Source organism: Cupressus sempervirens, chromosome 2 (genome assembly GCF_028749045.1).
Source record: "Cupressus sempervirens isolate cs-2001-9-10 chromosome 2, ASM2874904v1, whole genome shotgun sequence".
NCBI lineage: Eukaryota > Viridiplantae > Streptophyta > Pinopsida > Cupressales > Cupressaceae > Cupressus > Cupressus sempervirens.
Window position 1 is genome coordinate 48,645,925 of NC_143119.1, and position 21,375 is coordinate 48,667,299.

Consider the following 21,375-nt stretch of genomic DNA (forward strand, 5'->3'; position numbering starts at 1 on the left):
TAAAGGACATACCCTATGGCTTGGACATCAAGCATTTGCCCATGACATTTTCCCAGGAGCTCCACAATAGCACCCACATATGTTTTTGGTACTTCAACAATAGCAATTTGCATTTCATTATTTCTAACATATGAGAAGTAATGTTTGATAATGCAAATGCATATATTATATACTATCATCATCTTTTCATTTACTCTTTATAGGATTCCACAATCATCAATAGAAATCCAGGATGATGAGGATATTATTGTACCTCATAGGGTTCAAACAATTTATCGTTAACGTTTTTGTTTATAAATTTAGGTGGGCCTACCATAAACTCAAATCCTTCCCTCTGCCTACAAGATCAAAATGTTAAAATAATTGTCAAAGGTTCCTTTTGATTGTAAGATGTTCAAGATAAATAGTTGCATAGTGATAAGAAACTAGCTCCATAATTATAAATGTGTTGTAGCTTGCAAAAGAACATACTATTGTAATTAACCATATCCAGCTTGGAGAAAATAAAAATCCATATACACCTACATGTTCTCAATTAGTATTGTTATAATGTACCCCTCCCACTAACAATGAATGTATCAGTTGTTTCCCCATCTTAAACTTTCATTGCCAAATTCCTCTCAAGTTCATGATAAAGATGTTCCCTAATTTTTTTGTTTGTCACATGTTTCCCATGAAAAATTGTTCAAAGAAAAAATGATTTGATTTAGCTTGATTAATAGAAGTGTCTGTGATAAGTACATAAACACTATTTGACCTAATCAAGGAGCAAACCTCACACCCAACAAATGGTGAAGTGTTGATTGCAAATGCCATTTTCACAGTAGGTTGTTCAATTTTAATTCCAGGCAAATCTGAGCCATTAACTTTATTTTCCAGAGTTTCACCAATTTGTATTGATCATAGTACATAACCAAAAACTATACATTTCAGTATTACCTTGAAAATTACTCAAAAGAAATGCTTTGTGATAGACAAGATTAGGAATGCAAATTAGGGATATTTAATGGATGAACAGAGGAACATATATGTGTACAAGGACATCATTAATACCATAGACATCAGAAATATCTCTAGCTTCGACCATTTCAATTGGAACTTTTGTAAAATTCTCATACACAAACAATTCACTGACTTTACCCAACCTAAATTTTTCATCTAATGAATACAACTATAAAAGTTTTAATTAAGAAGAACTGCAATTAAATTTGTAACTTAAATACCTGATTAAGACCTCTTAAAAATCAGATGAATAGAGTAAATAATGTTAGACCAGTAGGAAAATAGCATTAGAAAGGTAAAATAAATGTAAACAGTAAGAAAATAAATATTATCTCAGCAAATATCTTCAACTTCACATATACTTTGAAATTTGTGAAAAGATTTCTAAAATATTTATAATACAACTAGTGTTGTTACCACCATCCAATTTTTCTTAGCATAACATATATGGCTCTGGTTTGACCATTTGACCCATTCATAGCATTCAAGTAACATTTCTATTCAATGAAAATAGCTACATCAATTTACAAAATAATTTTGTTATGAAATAGGAATATAAAATCCTTTCTTTCTTTTGAGCTTCACTTGGAAGTTGAAAATGAATTACTAAAAGTCATAATTTGGTAACAAGAAAAGCTGCTTTGTAAGCATCCTTTAAAACTAAGAGTTGAAGAGATTGTTGAAAGATGTAATTTTAAGAAACAAATGATTGAATAGGAAATCAAGTACAACAACCTTAATAAAAAAGTATAGCATAATACATTACTCATACAGAATAGACCTTAGAAGCCAAAGTGTAGTAGTGGCAAATATGTTTTAAGAAACGTTTCTATGAAATAGATTATAAGTTATAATGTTCACCTTTTGCAATAAGAAGGCTAAAAAAGAGTAGCCAGCAGGTAGCCTAGTCTGTAGATTTACAATTACTCTGGTATTGAGATTTCTTATATTCAATTTTGGAAATTTATTTTTTCATTGCAAGGATTCTCTATTTTTACTTGCATAATATTGACCATAAAATTTTCCCAGAGTCCATACAAAATGTCACGCAAATAAATTTTTTGACATTATCTTCAACCAATCATATACAATGCTGCTATGCCACATCTGAAAACCACATTTGTTGGAATATATCTAATATAAGGGTTAACTATGGCATCAAATTTACCATATCTTTCTATATATCTAAAATGTCCTTTACGTTTATCTCCATACCTTTGTGAAAAATACTAGAGTTTACCCTCCCCATAACTATTTGTCCTTTGTGTTCACCAAAATCCAAATTTGTTGCCTACAACATTCAACCACATTTTTTGATAGGTTATAAATTTGTTAATTCATTCATAAGAAATAACCTTTTCAACCATTGTAAAGCACTATGGAGGACCTGGTATTAAATACTAGATCCAAACAAAACTAGGGTAGAAGTTGCATTGATCTGATATCAGATCAATCCATTTTTAGTAAAAAAACAAAAACAATCGTTACAGCTATTTGACTTAGTAAATAAGTAACTGTTCTATTCAAATTACAATATTCCTAAATAGTAGCTAGCATCCTCCATGCAGAAACACTATCCTCTACTCAAACAACTTGATGTATATGGCCAAGTGTTTTTTGCAACCAGTCTCTCTTAATTTTTTATCAATCCATTAATTCTCTAGAGTGCTTTTCTAACTCATTGTGATCACTTGCTTTATCTACTACAACGAACTAATGAATTTTCTTGGCATGTCCTTAGCATTACAAACTGCAAGATTCCTGTTAAATTTCTTTATGGATAAGCTACAGATTGGAAGTAAAAAACACATTGGGGAAGGATATGATTCAATGTGAAATTGTCAGTGCTTCCACTGAAGAAGAGTTTTCTGCTTGTTTAAGTAACAGAAAAGGAAATCACTTGTTAGAAGGTAATTTTGGTTATCCATCCATCTTTAGATATTTTTCTGTGCACAAATTAATTTCATATCTTGGAAAAGTTAAATTGTTCTGAGTTGTTTTTGCATGTACGACAGTCAAGTTTGGAATTTCTTTGCAAAGTTCTTCTAAACATTTTGCTAGCACCATTTGTTCCATCAATCTAGACATAAAGCTGAATGGAAATGCCAATAGCGTAAGCTTGCCAAGAAAGAATGGAGAATAGCAAGAAGGCCTACATTGAAGACTATCAAGAAAGGAAAAAATGTTGGGAACGTGATAGAATCTCACTTGGTTCAACTTGAAGGCATTGATGAGTCAAAAAGACTTTGCGAGGATTAGTAGCATTTCCTCAAAAAGTTTCACTACCTCTCTGAAGAACTCTTCCATGAATCATTTTTGTCCCATTATATTTCTCATACATGTATTCAACAAAAAGAATAGTGGGAAGATCCTCAAAGTGCTGGTCTTGACCTTTTGAATACACTAGAACTACACTTCCCATAGCAATATCTCCATTAGCAAAAACCATCTTATACAGGGATTCTCTAGATGATGTTTTACCAATGGATTGGCCTACCCATTTTATATCTTTGCTATTCAATCTACCTCTCCCTGTTCTAATGATAGGGGAGAGTTCAGTTTTGTCCACCATAATCAAATCAGTCTCTTCCTCATCCTCACTGTCTTCCTGAGCCTGTTCTTCCTCATCTTTCTCACCATTCTCACCATTTTCCTCCTTTATTTCATCAGACACAAAAATTGAGTAGTACTCACTCTAGATGTGATTTATTAGCTTTGTAGTAGTTGCATGCATTTCTTGTTTGCTAATAGTTTCAGGCCATGAATTAGCCCTAGGATTCCAATTCTTTTCTTTGACTATGACTCCCTTTTTTATGCAAGAAATTTTTGTATGATGTCTTTGTTCCATCTTTATAGAAAGGCCTATCACAAAGGCACTCCTTTGTATGCATTCATCTGGATACTCTGCAAACTACTGCAAAATGATTTGACCATGAACAACAACATATCTTTTGACAATATCTAGATTGGGTGAGATAAAAAATGGCTCAATTTTATCTAGGCTTGCCAGCTTCCCAATCACATCTAAGAAAGAAATTTTTGAACTGCAACTCTGCTCCTTCAGCAATACAATTATTTTGATTGTAGGCCTAGCAGTTTTTAGAATAGGTTTATACCATGGTAAATATTTCTTAGAAGGCTTCACAAGCCTATACCAAGCACCATCCATGTGTATTGATATGAAGAGCATATTTTCTACAAATTCTATTATAGATTCCTTGATAGCACTTAAATATATGTGAATCCCATGTAACTCATTATCTTGAGAACTTTTACACCCTCCAGAGTTAGCATCCGAAGAATAGCCGCTACCATCATCTTCTGTCATGACACCTAAGCCAAATACTACAGTATCTATCTCAGTACCACCAATCATTGGAAGAAGTTCCAAGGGAACAAGCCTAAAATTGGATTGTATAAAGACCAATCATGCAACATCCTGAAAGGTAGATCTTCAGGATCTAATATACATGAATCATCATAAAAAATATATTCATCCATTTCATCTTCATTGACCTTATAATATGTAGGCAATGGATAATCATTTGCAATTTCATCTTCATTGATTTTGATGTAGAACTTCTTCTTGCCTTGAGATTTTGATTTGGTCTTGTAGCCATCCAATCATTCTCCTCTTGCATCAATCTTGCAAGCTTCTCATCCTCGTCATAGATAGATGAAGCACCAAAAAAAATACTAGTGGAGCTCTCTTTAATTTGTATATCAACAGGCCTCATATGTTTTGATTCAAGACACTCCTACTCCAAAGCTACAAGAGCAGGAAAACCAGTAAAAATTATATCACCTTCTTCAGAACTGCTGTCCAAACCAATTAGCTATTTTACAATTAAATCTCCTTGAGAAAGTATGAAATCTCTCCCACAAAATTTTCCTTGAAAACTCTTATTGGAAGACATAGATCATGCAACATGAGCCACCAATTCATCCAATCCTAGTTCAAGATTACCTCCATCAGGCTTGTAAAGAGCCTTGTATACCTCAACACAAATCATTTCTTTTTCATTTAGAATACTGAAGAACTTCTTATAAGAGCCAGCAAGCTTTACACACACATACTCTGCTACCTTAGTTTTAAGCCATATAATAGGAGACCCATTTTCATATCCTATTATGGACCATGTTTCCACAACCCCAAACCCCTCACAACGAACCCCTTTTGATTTATCCAATAAACCTTCCTTTGGAAAAATTAACCCAAAAATATAAAGATCCATAGCATACACTATTTCTATTGGCTGAGAGGCACCCTAAAAATCATGGATTATAAAATCTATCAAGCATCATTGTGGAGGCATTTCTTCCTAGTGTTGTTAATTCACTGTTAAACTAATGGCAAGCTCCTCCTCTTCTACGGTTGTTTCCTCCTTGGCTTCAATGATTGAATCTTTCACATTCAGATGAAGTGTCTTATCCTTGTAATTCATCATAGTGGCTGCTCATTTGGGGTATTTTCTAGTTGGTTTAGGTTCACCCTCATCTTGAACCTCAACCAAATCATCTTGGTTTTTACCAACTTTCTTTCTGGGTCTCTTTCGGCCCATATCCTCTGCATTATCAGAATCCCTGCCTGATGCCAAGTATTTCACATAGTCCTTCCACCTATAAAAATTTTCCCCTATTCTCACATGAAGGGCTTATGTATTAAGGGAAAAATTTATGAACACATCATTTAGGAAAATCCAGTACTTGAGTTAAATAATGAATTGTGTCTCATATTATTCAAAACTTGCTAAAGAATACATTATCTAAAAATAGCAGACCCAAGATTCCTCTCCCACCTAGAGAGTTATTATTTCGTATGTGTTCAAGTATCTCATTGGGTCAACTTATTTTACTTTTCTAAGGCCCCGATGAGTGCTTCTTTCCATTGAAAAAGAATAAAATTCAAGAACCTAGCTCCTTTCCATCAACCATTTGCTTGCAAAAAAAGAGTTTTTCACTACTAGAAGTAGAACTCAATCACGCAAAAAAACCAAGGGCCGATTAATCTAACTCCATGGTTTCTCCAAGAAGCCATGGCCTTCTCATAGGGAACTCCTCACAGTAGCATAGATTAGAACTTCAAATATGCTTTCCCCAAAGAGAATCCTTAGATATGCAAAGAAGAGTTACTCTTTGAAAAAGATAACATTCTCAATCAAAAAAATCTTGATGCTCAAAGAACCAACCCTTATATGAAACACATAGAAACCCTCTACAAATAGAAAAAATTAAGGATTTGATTCCAAGAGAACTGGAAATCATCAATACCAGTGCAAATTTAAATGGTGTGAAAAGAATACACATCGTAGTCTTTTGGAAAAAGAAAGAGAATAATCAACCTTTTCAAAGTGAGCCATTGTTCATTAAAAAATGTGTCTATTCATGTATTTAATATGTTCTTTTCAATCCAAATTTAAAACTTACTTAATATCTGCACTGGCTGGTTGGGGTGGATGGGAGGAGATAGAGGCTTGCCAGAGAGACATAGTCAATAAACAAGATCATGAAGTGAGCACAATCAATCGCAAACAGATCACCCCAAGAGCAGAGTGAACAGTTCAACTTCTTCTACTCGACCAAAGCCCTAGAGGCCCCTAACCCAACCCAATTGAGGAGGCATACAACCCTTGGCTCCTACACTCCAACAAATCTCCAATGCCCCTAAAATCAACAAAAGCAGTGTGGGTAGCCACTTCCCCTAGGATATGAAACAATGACTTCTGTTGTTGCAGGAGTCATTGTGCGGATGCCCTCACTTCCTCATAGAAGAGATGCATTTCCATTTTCCCTGGCATGTTTGTATTCATGTGCGTGAAATAGAACTTTGATGCATTTCCATTTTGCCTGGCATGTTTGTATTCATGCACACAAAATAGAACTTTTTGCATTTTAACATCATGAAGCTCATGTTGGTCAAAATTTCAACCAACACTTAGGGAAAAATACGTGTTGGTCAAAATTTTGACCAACACGGGCATGGATTTGAAAAAAAAAAAATTTCCTTGCCTATTCTGACCAATTTGACCCCATTTTAATAGATGGTCAAAAAATTTGGTCTAAAAATGGGGTCAAATGTACTAGTGTCATCTTACAGATGTTATATTATAGATTTTTCTTTGAGGATTTCATTTCACCTCAATTTGTATACTAGCTCTACCCTACAATACCACCATCCCTTGCTGTCCCTAAATTCAGGCCCTTGCCCCTGTTCTTGAAACACATTCCCAAAGCCATCCATTGGTAAACTCCATGGAACTCTAGTTTTTTCTGAATAGGAGGTTAAATGTTTATTTTACCAAAGAGAAAAGATTAAAGTAATCACCTTTCATGTGGGAGAATAATGAGAATGGTAAATTTTGATTGAATCAGAGTCTCGAGGCTAATTCCTTTGAACATTTATCTCTTTATTTTAGCTAATCCAAAAATATTTTTTTTTCTCTATAAAACTTTTATATTTAAAAACAAAAATAATTGATGGATGTAAATGGTTTTTTGTAGTGTACGATACACATTCAATGATGTGCAACATTCTTACCTTGAGATAGAGAGAGCCCACTCTTCTACTACTACCAGCAGAGGACAATAAGTCTCCTTTTAATTTTGCATCAAAATCCATCTAGGATTTGGTGTCTACAGTTACCAGTCAAATTTCTTTGGACGTCTTGATAATCAATTGGATATAGAATGCTAACAAATTTTATACAAGAAAATTCAGCATGATTAATTATTTATTCAAAGTCTTTCATGACTCAATTGTTTGAGTTGGACCCAAGCATTCACACAATAATTTCCTTTATGAGCTTATTTCAATGTTAGATGAGATCGAAGAATGAGATTTTGTCTTTTGTCTTTTTTGTCAAATGTTCACTTCTTAATAATAAGTTATCCAAGCATTTTCATCAAACCATCCATCCAGTATTTGAAGATAAAGTCCAACACTATTTCTTTTAGTAAGTAATTACATTAGGTGGCTAACAAATTTTAAATGATTATATACCATATTCACTATTCAAGGCCTTTGATAACTTGATTGTTTATACTGGACCTCAAGTGTTTGGAGAATTATTTCCTTTACCCATTTGAAAATAGGCATAATATCTCTTTTTGCTTATACCATATTAATATATTATCAATGCAGAGATATGAATGAGGGAGAAATTAATAATAGTAACTGGCTATTGTGCCAGTCTCTTCTATCCAATCATTGGTGCGAAGTAGCAATTGAAAAGATTTTCTCTATCAGGGTAAATTTAATAATCATCCAATATATCAAGTCTAGTTGTATCCAAAACTAAAATGATCATTGGTTACATCTGTTCATTAGGATTGGCAAAGATTTTATTTTGTTTCATAAATATTTAACGAAAAGGTTGCATTTTAAAGTGAGTTTCTCAATAAAAGACCACATACGATAAATATATCATACTACCAAAATTGAAGAAAGTCATTAAATACATATTCAAGACTGAGCATCCTATACTGTACATACTCAAATCACAAATTTTTCATTTCATCTTATTTTACAACGCATTATCAGTTCCTCTTGTTCCTATACTCATCCATCTTGTCTATCCTATTCTATTCATCAGTAGAATTCTCTCAAAGGCTTTATCACAAAATTTATTAGCACAAATTAATTTTCTTCTTAGGCTAAAAAATTAGAGTTGTTCTATATGTACAACTACAAGAAAATCATCCATACTATAACATATTCTTATCATTGAAAGAATGTGTAGAATGACAAAGAAGCATAGAAATAAGGTACAATGTAATGTCCCTTCTTCTAGTTTGAAAACTAAACCTCTGCTAATTATCTATCTTGTGCTTAGATCTTTTGTATTTTAGCTCATCTTTGGTTTCCCTCTCAATAGCTTCTCTTTCAATAAAGAAATCAGTTTACAAGCACTAGTAGCATTTGGGCAAATAAATGACTATGTGACTAAAAGTTTTAGTTAAATGACTAAATTTTTTAGTCATGTGACTAAAACTATTCAAATTCTACTATTATTTTACAATTAATAAGTATAAATGACTAAATAGATGACTAATCTAGTCATCAGGTAAAATCACAAGATCAAATAAATTAAAATGATTGAATAAATGATTACATATTTAGTCACCTAGACAAAGATGACTAAATGAATGATTATTGTGTACTAACATTTGAGAATTTTAGGATAAATATGATACACGAAGCATGATATATAATTTTAAGACTCTTCCTCTATTTTTCACATCTTTTATATTATATGTTTGGCCTTCAAAAATATTTTCCTTTTCTTAATACTAATATTTCATCTATTGTAAAAAAGTGAAAGTTGACTTAAAAAATAGGGAGAAATATAGTGAAAGATTGATGTACAAATTAATTATCTAAAAAATGTTATATATGTATTTGTCTCTTTCGCTAATTTATTTTCAAAATGATGATAATTAAATTTGTTTAAAAGTTAAAATTTAGATCTTAAACAAATATATTGAAGTTTTTAATAAGTTAGAATATTATTTTTATTGATTGTTCTATATATATAATTTAAATATATTAAATTAAATACTAAATTAGATTATTGTATCATTAATTATATTAGGAGTGTATAATATTAGTATTATCATTAATGATCCATTTTAATTAAGATTTTCATTAAAACTAAATAAAATTTAATTTTCAATTAAATTTATTATATTTTTACTTAAGAAAATATTTAGTTTATGATATTTCTAGTTTGTTATAGTTATATTTTATAAAAATATAAGTACATAGTACATTAATAGTTAAATATATATTTAAAGTTTTTAAAGATAATTTATTTGTTTAATTTTAAAATTTATTCTTAATTCTAATAATAACTATATTGTAACCTATATAGCATATAATAAAACTACTTAAGAATATACTATATAATTTTATAAATATATATTCTTTTTTAATTTAATAATAATAATTAATATATAATATATATTAAATGATACTAAGGTTTTTATTATTATTGAAATAATAAGTTTATTCATTTTTTAATCCACTTCTCTAAATATTTGTCATTTGCATCATATACTAATCTACTCTCTTCTCTTAAAATTATGTTTTGTGGATTTGACATTTCAAAATTAAATTTGATTTATTTTGATAGATAGTTTATTTCTCATACAAACTTATAAAATCTTTTTAAAATATATATATTTCACATCATAATATTATCCACCCTACATAAATAAAAATTCTAAGTTTCATAGAACACAACTTATCTTATCTATGTTTTAATATAATTGTACGAAATATTAAAAATTAATTTTTTCAAGAAGAAAAATTAACATTAATAAGAAGTTTTAAAAATATTATTCTTAGTAATAGCAGTCGAACTCCCTCATCACTTTGCAATAACAATGATGGTTGCTAAAAATGGAGCAGCAGAAGATTTGAAAGGAGAAAGCTTTAAAGCTCAATTTACCTTACTACATGCACAACAAGGACAAAAAACATGTAGCCATCGAGATTGCAATAATTGTTGCTGTTGTGTGCAACATACATGACAACAATATGCATGGCATCATATTCGAAATAGAGCATTCTGTTTGAATGGACACCATAGCTGGTGTCGATAACTATCACTGTCAACAAGGTAATCTATAATCCCTTCAATTAACTTGTTTTTGTTTTGTTGAGGCCCTAATAGCCATAGATATGCAAGATCCTTTGATTTTTCCTACAAAATCTTTCTCAATAAAAAAGTAATTTATTTTCTAGAGTCTCACACAAAATCTCCTCATCCAAAACCGCATTGAAAGGGGATGAAGCAAAAAAAATTAGACCCTTGTTGCCCTTGTATGTGGAGGCAGCATAATATGAATCTGTAGAAGATCTGTGATCCAGAGAAAAAGGATGGCTAATAGAAGAGTGTCCAGTATCCCTACTAATCTATTCTGTCTTCTACCTACAAACCCCATGACAATGGTAATGTGTATTGGCTTGCTTTAGAGTCACCTCATATTCCTCAATATGATTGCCATTCCCTCTAATGAGCCCCACTGTAAAATCCTTCTCTTCCAATGGAGTCACACTATACAGGTTCTTTTTGCCATCATAAACAAGTCTTTTCTTTGGGAAAACATTATTTTTTATCACTTGTGCATCTGCCCTAGACAAAGCAGGTGCGATGTCTTGATCGAGCTCTCCACCAGAAGTAGAAGCACCACAAACTCTTTTCTACTTCTTATCTCCACTATTGTTGGCAGACTGGGGTGTAATTTTCACATCATAATGGAAGATTTGTTTAGTGGTATCATTAAATTTGACCATGAAATGATTTGCAAAGAGCTTTTGTACTGTAGACCCACATTGGACTCCTCCTTTAACATGCCTCTTTATAGGCTTCAAATCTTTAGCGCTACTAACCTTATTGGTGCTGGCACCAGTGCTACCAGAAGTCTCTAGAATTCTAACTACTTGGACCAAGGGCTATTGAATATTCATTCCTGATCCATCATATCTAAGTGGAATTAAAGAATATCAGTTAAACAAAATTTGATATTTTCAATTCATGTTCCAGTTGATCTCCCTTGATTGATTGGTGTAGCTTGGCTTTGGCTTGGACCTCCAACAGGGGTAGGCCGAGACTTGATACCTGATCCCATATAATCTTCTTATTTCAAAAATAGAACAGCAGTAAAAAAGAAGAGAAGAAATAATTTTCAGCTTGTTTTTATTGAATAATAGATGTCAATTTATACAATATCTTGACTCAACAACATTCCTAAATGAATGCTAATTATATTGACAACAAACTACTTCATGATCAACAACACAAACATAAACATGACACTACTGAAACTTATGGACACCTAACACAACACATCTACAATGAAAACTTGATTCAAACTAAAACTCTTTGACTCAATCCTAAACTAAACTTGTGTTTACAGCAACTCAAAAAGGATTGCCACATGTTCAACAATTATTATTGACTATGGTTGAAACATTAACTCCAACACTTCCATCATAATTTGTCTCCGGAGGACCCACAAATCTACCAGAAGGTCCAGTAGCATTAATATTTACTCTCCCAATAGAGGGTGCTCCCCTACTTCTCCCTTGGCCCCTCCATTCCCTCTATTCTCCATTGTAGATACTAGGGTAATATGCCTGATCCACCATGATGTAGTTTATGGTCCTTATGGAAAGAAGACACCTCAGTGGGTTACCACTACAATGGCTAGTTTTTCACCTTCCTTAACCACTAACATAGAAGGTGCAACTTGTAGGGCCCCATAATATTCATTTGTACCACTTGGAATATTCACTCGCCATGAATGACCCTTCCTCAACTCTTTTCTTCCCCTAAATGGAGTACCTACTTCCCACAATGTAAGGACACTATCTCTATGTTAAAGCTCACACATTCCAGTCCTGCACAACAAAATCATTATTTATGTGAGTTGTCAAATTGTGACTATTTTTGAAATTAAGGTTTCCAATTCATCTATTACCATGATGTTTATAGAGAGTAAGACAAATAATTTATTAAGAACATCAAAATTTAGCTGAAAAATTACATAATATGATCTAAATTTGAAAAAGAAATTACATCCTAATCATAGTTTATATACTGTATATCTAAAACTTCTACACATAGTGTGATCAATTTCCATGAGAAACGGTGGTCTCTTTCCTTTTTTGTGTGCACTTATTGTGATGTTTGACTTCTGATATTTAAGTAGTAGCATGAGTATTGGTTTTTAACCTAGAGGTTATTTTTTTAATAGATCTTTGATGTTTTATATACAGTGGTTGAATATCTATGTTGGAAATGGGGAATAGATATTGTTATTCTAGTGCATTGTTTTGTTGATAAAAGAGGCACTGAGAATCACATAGTAGAGAAAGTTCATGATGTATTTTCATTAGCCTCATATGATGCTATTGTCGTATGTTCTCAAACAACCAAATGCAATACAAAGGACCATATATTTGAATACTGTTGATTGTTTAGTTGTCAATAATGTTGACTTTAAAATAATCTATGACAATATGCCCTATTTAAACACTTTTAATGCACTGTAAGGCACAATAAAAGTTATGTAATGAGGCAAAACTCATATATTTGTTGCTAAGACAAGTGTTGGGACAATTGAGTCTTTAACTAGCTTATCAGTTTAGTGAAAATGAACTCTTAAAGGATGACTCATTAATATAACTACACAATATCCAAATTTTATAAGAATTTGTTCCATGCATGATGTCCATGAAGTTCTGGATGTTTATTTATATTGAATTAAAATCTTAGTTTTCTCCATACCCGAGTTAGTGTTGGTGGATATTAATTTAGTTTCACATCTATTTTCCTAATAGAATGTAGTATGATTGTAGGGGGATTTTCTTCTTTGTCTTAAATCATGCCTGAGGAAGATGATCCACATGTGTGATCTGAGTATGACATGTGATTGAGTAGTATTAAGGTATGTTGCACCAGTTTGATATTCTTTTATTAAAAAATGAGATAGTCATATGAGTGGTGTGATAGGATGAACTTGCAACAAATATACAAAAGGAAATTGATATATAATTCCAAATTTAACTAGAGAATAGAATTGCAAATTAAGATCTTGAAAGAGGAGAAAAGTAAATCACAATGGCTCAGTTCAGAGGTTGATGACCTCAGGCTCTATATCAGTTTTAACTTAGATTATTAACATGAGGAAACTACATGGATTCATCACTATGTAGAAAGATAAAGATAAGTCATTTGTGTATCATGCTACAACATATGTGAATTATGTTAAATCACTAGGAGTTACTTGTAATTGACAATGAAATTTTAGGTGACAAGAGAAGTATAGGGTATTTTGGATTTAGTAATAAAAATTATATACAACATAGATTTTTCCACATAATATTGATTTTTTTAAATGAGTATATTGTGAATTCTAGATTCAAGACAAGCTAACTATATTCAATCATCAATGTGTTAAATTGCAAAGAGAATGATAAGGAATTTGTCTATTTCACTGCAACATAAGTGAATGTTAAATTAGTAAGAGTTACTATTAATTGATAGGGAATATTTAGATGAAAAGATAAGTTTAACAGTGAAGAAAATTGCATTCAATCATTACTATACCAAATTACTGAGATAGAGATGAAGCATTTGGATATTGTGTTGCAACATGAGTAAATGCTAAAAGTTAAGTTTCTATTATTAATGATGAAGATATAGATAGCAAGAGAAATATAATCTCAGATTTAACAAGATGACCTTTATGAAACATGGATTAATTTGCATAATATTGAATTTTTAATTTTTTTCAATGACAACTAATTAACATGCATGATGGAAAATGAAATAGAATGCTTGGGGTTGTTAATTATAGATGGAGCACCATTTCTCAGAGACTAATAAAATTTATAATTTTTGTGCATCAAAATCCTTTTTAGACTATATGAGTTGACTTTGTCATCAACCATGATTTTAATTCAATTTCTTATAGCTTTTGGGTTTTAATAGTCTCTCTAAAACTAGTATTTCTTGTATTTTGAAAAGGCTTCCTAACTTCTTTTATGCAGGTTGTGGAGCCAGGTTCTTTGGTAGAATTTAGTTAAATTTCAAGAGATGTAGATCTAACTCTAGTGCAGCCTTCTTCTGGTCATGGTGTTATAGGATGGAGAAGCAATTCTAACCTTGGTGCTATTGGTGATAATTTGGTTGGCTCAATTGGAAATTTTGGAGGAGCACATAATCACATTTACAATCTCCATATTCTTGATACAACATACCACAAGCTTCCTCAATCCAAAGATTTAGAGCACTTGAGGAGTTATGTACCTGTACATAAGATTTCCTCTGTAGTCCAAAAATTTGCTTAAAAAGAAGCTTAAATGTATTATTCATATGCATGGTATTGAAGGTGGACATGATTATATTTTAGGTCTTTTATTTAATTAGGTTATTTCATCATCTATGAAATGTACAGAGACTAGCTACTATAACACCTACAAGCTTTCCTCAAGTTCAATTGCCTATATTTGAAAATTTTTCCTTTTGGGACACGTATACTCCTTTTTTATACTTTTTACTAATAGTAGGTAGGGTACAATTCTACAAGATTAATACTCAATGCTTCTAAATCAACACAAGCTCTTTATATTGAATGCTATTTATCTAGTAAAGACACATCCTAGGTTGAAAACATGTTAGAATACATATCAGCAGTACAGCAAGAGAATTGAAGAAAAAGTCATGGAGGTACCATAGGAAATATAATACATGGTTCCAAAGACATGAGAAATCAAAAGTCACAATAGATGAAGATGAATAGGGAACATATGTGTACGTTGATTTCAACATACTACATAACAACTACCAACATGGGTAGTATGATATTTTTCATGTTTTGTGCTTTGTCATAATTTCTCAATGAATTATTTTGGATAAATATGTAGGTTCTTGCTACTACCATGAACAAAAAATTTAGTGAGCTTCTTTGTAAGATTTTATTTACCGGAAAAAGACCATTAGGTGTGATTCCATAAATACTAAGCTACATGGTTGCAAATCAATTAAATGAGCTTTGTGAGGCTATTAGTTCTTTTCAATTTTGAATTTTTTTATTATAATAAAATCCACCAAAAATGCCAAACTCAGTAGGTCCTAGCTGGTGAAAATAGCCATTTGAATTTCTATGATAACCATTAAAAAAAACATTAAATTTTATGATGCTTGAATTTGTAAACTATTGTTTGACAAGCTTGGAACTTTGGAAGACTTTTGGAGGAAATTTAAATTTGATAAAACTATTAGAAATGACATATTGTTAAAGTTATGTATAGTTAAATTGGATAAAATTATAAGAAATAGTGTTTACATAGCTGCAAGAGTGATGGATTACTTGCTATGTCTTGCCATGAGGTTCTTGGAAATATATTTTTTCATACAATATGAAAGCTTCTCTATTGTTCTTTCTCTCTATATTCTTCAGAAGGTGCTTCTTCTACAATCATACTTTTATCTTCTTGACTTGCTTAGTTCAAAAGACTCTATATTCAAGAGTTGTTTCTATTACTCACTTTATTATCATGAGTTGTCTAGGAAACATGTTGGTATTTATTGATTTACTCATAAGATTTATCAATCTATGCTTGAGATCATTGTATTGGTTTTGATCATTCAATGAAGGAACCATTTTTTAGGCGTGGCTAGGTTTTTCCCTCAAGTAGGAGGGTTTACCAAGGGAAAATCACTATGTCTATCTAATCTATTTATAATCATATTTCATAATATATTATATTTATTTGATTAATATGATTATTATTATGATTGTGATTATAGTTAATTTAATTTTTTGTTTAACTTTATATTTAGGCTCTATTATCATTCAAATCTAGCTCTAAAAGGGAGACATTACATTATGGTCAAGGATATGGATTTTATGGTTATGATCAACTATCTCAAGATCCATCAATGTATGGTTCTGGGGCTTATCCTATAATTGGGGTTATTAACAGGTGAACCATAGTCATTGCCTACCAGACTTTACTAGTCCATTATTTCCTTTTGTTATAGGTTTTTTAAAGCAACTTATCATAAACATATTATTTAGTTCTTTGTTACATTTATGAATTGGCACCACTTTCCCTATAACTAGGAATAACTTAATTATAGATCATTGATAAAAAAAATAAAATTTCATGTGCCTTCTTTTATCAAATTCTTATTTTTATGTTGTTTGTAGACTAAGGTTCAATAAATATCAACATCAGGTGTAATGAACACTTTTTAACACCCACCTAAGAATAAGAAAGAGGAAATATTTGATCCTTTGGAACCTCCATAGGTTAAAAAGTGAGTATTTCAATTGATTGTGTTTCGTAGTTTTTAATAGATGAGATTTTTTTAATGGGGTTTGATATTTTTAGTTAATGCAAAAGTCTATTTTCTTGACATAAATTGTATAATCATTTGTATCTTTTTCTAAGAAGTTAGCAGAAGAAACAATACTTGTGTGTGGCCAAAGTGCTCCAAATTATATTTTATAAGAGTCTATCACTACAATAATTTAAAGAAGTGTAATTGACATGAAATATGATTTTAAAATGCTTGAATAGAAGAATTTAAAATTTTTGAATTATTATTGATAAAGATTTAGATTACTATTTTTCATAATAACTAAAATTTGTGTTCTTTGAGAAGAGTACAAAATGTTACAGTGACCATGATCATGGTAGATCTAATTTTGGAAAGACAACTTTGTTAATTTTTGCATTATTTTTTAAAGGGTACTAGCTCAATGGAAGAGCACCTATTTTATAAGTAGGAGGATGGTGGTTCAATTCCATCGTGCCCTAATATGAATTAATTATTGATTAAATAAACTACCATATATACTACCCAAAAAATACCAAAATCACCAAATAAACTACCATATGAACTACCAAGTAACAACAATAAATGACTAAATCAATGACCTAATCAATGATTAAAATTGTTTAGTCATTAATTTGGTTGGGAGATAAATGTTTGTCAATAAACTACCATTGGTCACATGATCAAAATTAGTCACATATCTACAACTTTTAGTAATTTATTTAGTAATATATTGTTGTTTTTGTACTAGTGAAGATTGCTAGAATCGTCATAACCAGTCCAAACTTATCACTGTTTATTTTTATTTATTCATTGATGGTCCTTATCTTGTAACTTCTAAGGTTTTCTTAGAAATGAATGCAACATCTATTTGTTTCTTAGTATCCTTGTCTTATTATCTTACCGCTTTCTTGTCTTCAGTGTTTGATGATATGACCTTGGTTTTTTTTTTTATAGTTTATATCTTTCTTGGTCAGCTTCATATTGCTATTTGTATCTTATTATCTTTTATTTACTGGTAATTAATGTAATCTCTATTCCATCTTCTTGTCTACTAAATGTTGAAAGGTGACTTGATCCCTATTTGTTTTATATATATATTTATATATATATATATATATATATATATATATATATATATATATATATATAAAATTAATATTCCTCTTGTAATATCATGTAATCTTATCATAGAATTACACTTGCAATCACTCTTATCATTTTCATGATAAAATTATTGTTTCTTACAATCATGTTAATGTTTGGTTGCCCGATGCTTATTCCAAAATATTGTTTATGGGCTCGCAATTCCCAAACATATTTTTGTGTAGGAATCCCATAATAGATTTGGGATTGATATGAATAAGGTTTTATTTATCCTCCTACAATGTCAATCACCCTCTCCAGATTATGTCAATTTTGGTTGATTCCTCTAGTTAAGCAATTTTTTCAGCAAGTTTCATTCCTGAATACTATTCCAATATGAAATCGTTGACTATACACTATGTATGCTAGTGTGGGGGTGGCTATTAGAACCACTAGATTTTATCTCCTATTATTTTTCTTTGTTTGTTATTGTCTGAGTCTAAGTCAATTCTTGGTCTCCTCCATTATTATAGGTGAAAATCTCATATGTTGTTTTGGGGGCTTAAAATCAGCACTGACTCTATTATATCTCTCCTAATCTATTTTCATTTTGCTCAAGCATTATCTGCTTCTGTCCCACTTTCCAAAGCAGATAGAAACAACACTGCATTTAGAAACTATTTTTTTAGATTGAGAAACTACTTTTCTAGATTCAGAAACCACATCTTTCTCCAATGATACTAGGTGTGAGGGTTTAAATGTCCATTTCATTTGAATTTTTTTCTTAAAGATTAATCTTTGTGTTTCCACTTTTTTTTTTTGTTAAAATTCCCAAGTTGGGTAAGTGCTATTTCAAGTGCTGCTGATGGCTGGAGAATAGTTTGTGAAGTTTTTTGTTAAAATTCCCAAGTTGGGCAAGTGCTATTATGAGCTCTTCTTATGGCTGGAGAATAGTTGCTTCTGATGGCTAGAGACTAGTTTGTGAAGGTGTCGTCGAGTCCTCTATAGCTTCATTACTTCTTGTGTAATTGTTATCATTAGAAACAATAATGTACAATTGTTATCAATAGCTTCTCTTTCAATAAAGAAATTAGTTTACAAGATTTCTTGAACTATCATAATTGTTTATTTAGCTTATTTATTCATTAATGGTCCTTATCTTGTAACTTCTAAGGTTTTCTTAGAAATGACTGTAACATCTATTTGCTTCTTAATATCCTTGTCTTACTATCTTACCGCTTTCTTGTCTTCAGTGTTCGATGATATGACCTTGGTTTTTTTTTTTTTTTTTAATAGTTTATATCCTTCTTAGTCAGCTTTGTATTGCTATTTGTATCTTATTATCTTTTATTTATTGATAATTAATGTGATCTCTATTCCATCTTCTTGTCTGTGAAATGCTGAAAGGTGACTTGATCCCTATTTGTGTCATATATATATATATATATATATATATATATATATATATATATATATATATATATAATATTCCTCCTGTAATATAATGTAATCTTATCATGGAATTATACTCGTAATAACTCATCATTTTCATGATAAAATTATTGTTTCCTACAATCACATTAATATTTGGTTGCCCGATGCTTATTCCAAAACATTGTTGCTCAGCTCGCGATTCCCAAACAATTTTTTGTGTAGGAATCCCATAATAGATTTGGGATTGATATGAATAAGGTGTTATTTATCCTCCTATGATGTCAGTCACCCTCTTCAAATTATGTCAATTTTGTTTGATTCCTTTAGTTAAGCAATTTTTTCAACAAGTTTCATTCCTAAATACTATTCCAATATGAAATCATTGACTATACACTACGTATGCTAGTGTGGGCATGGCTATTAGAACCACTAGATTTTATCTACTATTATTTTTCTTTGTTTTTTATTGTTCGAGTCTAAATCAATCCTTGGTCTCCTTTGTTATTATAGGTAAACATCTCATATGTTGTTTTGGGGGCTTAAAATCAGCACTGACTCTATTATATCTCTCCTAATCTATTTTCATTCTGCTCAAGCATTATCTGCTTCTGTCCCACTTTCCAGAGTAGATAGAAACAACACTACATTCAAAAATTATTATTTTAGATTGAGAAACTACTTTTCCAGATTCAGAAACAACATCTGTCTCCAATGATAGTAGGTGTGAGGATTTAAATGTCCATTTCATTTGAATTTTTTTTCCTAAAGATTAATCTTTGTGTTTCCACTAGTTTTTTTTTTGTTAAAATTCCCAAGTTGGGTAAGTGCTATTTCAAGTGCTACTAATGGCTAGAGATTAGTTTGTGAAGTTTTTTGTTAAAATTCCCAAGTTGGGCAAGTGCTATTACGAGTGCTTCTCATGGTTGGAGAATAGTTGCTTCTGATGGCTGGAGACTAGTTTGTGAAGGCGTCATTGAGTCCTCTGTAGCTTCATTGCTACTTGTACAATTGTTATCTTTAGAAATAGTAATGTACAATTGTTATCATTAGAAATAGGAACAATAGGCCCCAAATCCTTGGATTTCAAATTCGGACTAGGCAACTTCTCATTTTCCTCCTAGGTTAATAATTGGTGTAACTGGTGCTTGTAAAATGAAATACTATGTTGTCTCAAAAATGATTTCATGGGCTTCTTATCATTTCTAGTTCTCTAACCTGTAGTTTGGTGACCTTTTTTTTTATGCACCTTGTAGTTTGTGTACAAAAGACCATCCAGATTCTTGTCTTCTAAATGTACATGCCTTTAAAGAAACAAGTATTCTTTTCTTTGTTGAATTTCCACATGTGGTATTATTTGATTTCTCATTTTTTGTTAATTTCTAGCTGTATTCATTTAGCAGCCATAAGTATTTGACTCTAGGTGCCTCCATCATTAATCCAACCTGCATAGACGTATGATAGAACATGAGTTTTTTTGTAGATTTTATAATTTCTATTTTTTATTCTTATAAAACTTCATTTGCAAAGATGAGAGTAATGACCTAGTTCTTTTTGAAAAAACAATTTGTAGTCAATCTATTTGGATCTAAGGCATTGTTGAAGTGAGCCTAGTGGGTTCTCATTATTTTTGGATTGTTAATTTATTTAGGAAAATGATGTCATCTCTCCCTCCCTCTCCCTCTATCTCTATCTATTATAAGCGTTGATCTCAGTTCTTTTGAAATGATAATAAAAAAACTTATTGTATTGACATTCCTTTAACATCCTCATGAATATTTGGATTTGAGGAATTGTTGAAGTGAGACTAGTGGATTCTTGTTGTTTCTGGGTTGGGATGATATCTATGGAAATTTGGTGTAAACCCTAGGTGTTATGGATTCATTACCTAGCTTCAAGTGCTTAGTGCATGCCATTGGTTGGAAATCTTTCATATATGGGCTATTAATTTTGATATCCTAATAAGTTAGTAAAGGGTTTCAAGATCTGTATTATCTTTGTC

At 31.1% G+C, this 21,375-nt stretch overlaps 1 pseudogene; it reads right to left on the minus strand.

Annotated features, from left to right (window-relative positions):
* Positions 1 to 2,179: 2,179 nt before the first annotated feature.
* Positions 2,180 to 7,243, minus strand: LOC149571007 (DNA (cytosine-5)-methyltransferase 1B pseudogene; annotated as a pseudogene).
* Positions 7,244 to 21,375: the final 14,132 nt, after the last annotated feature.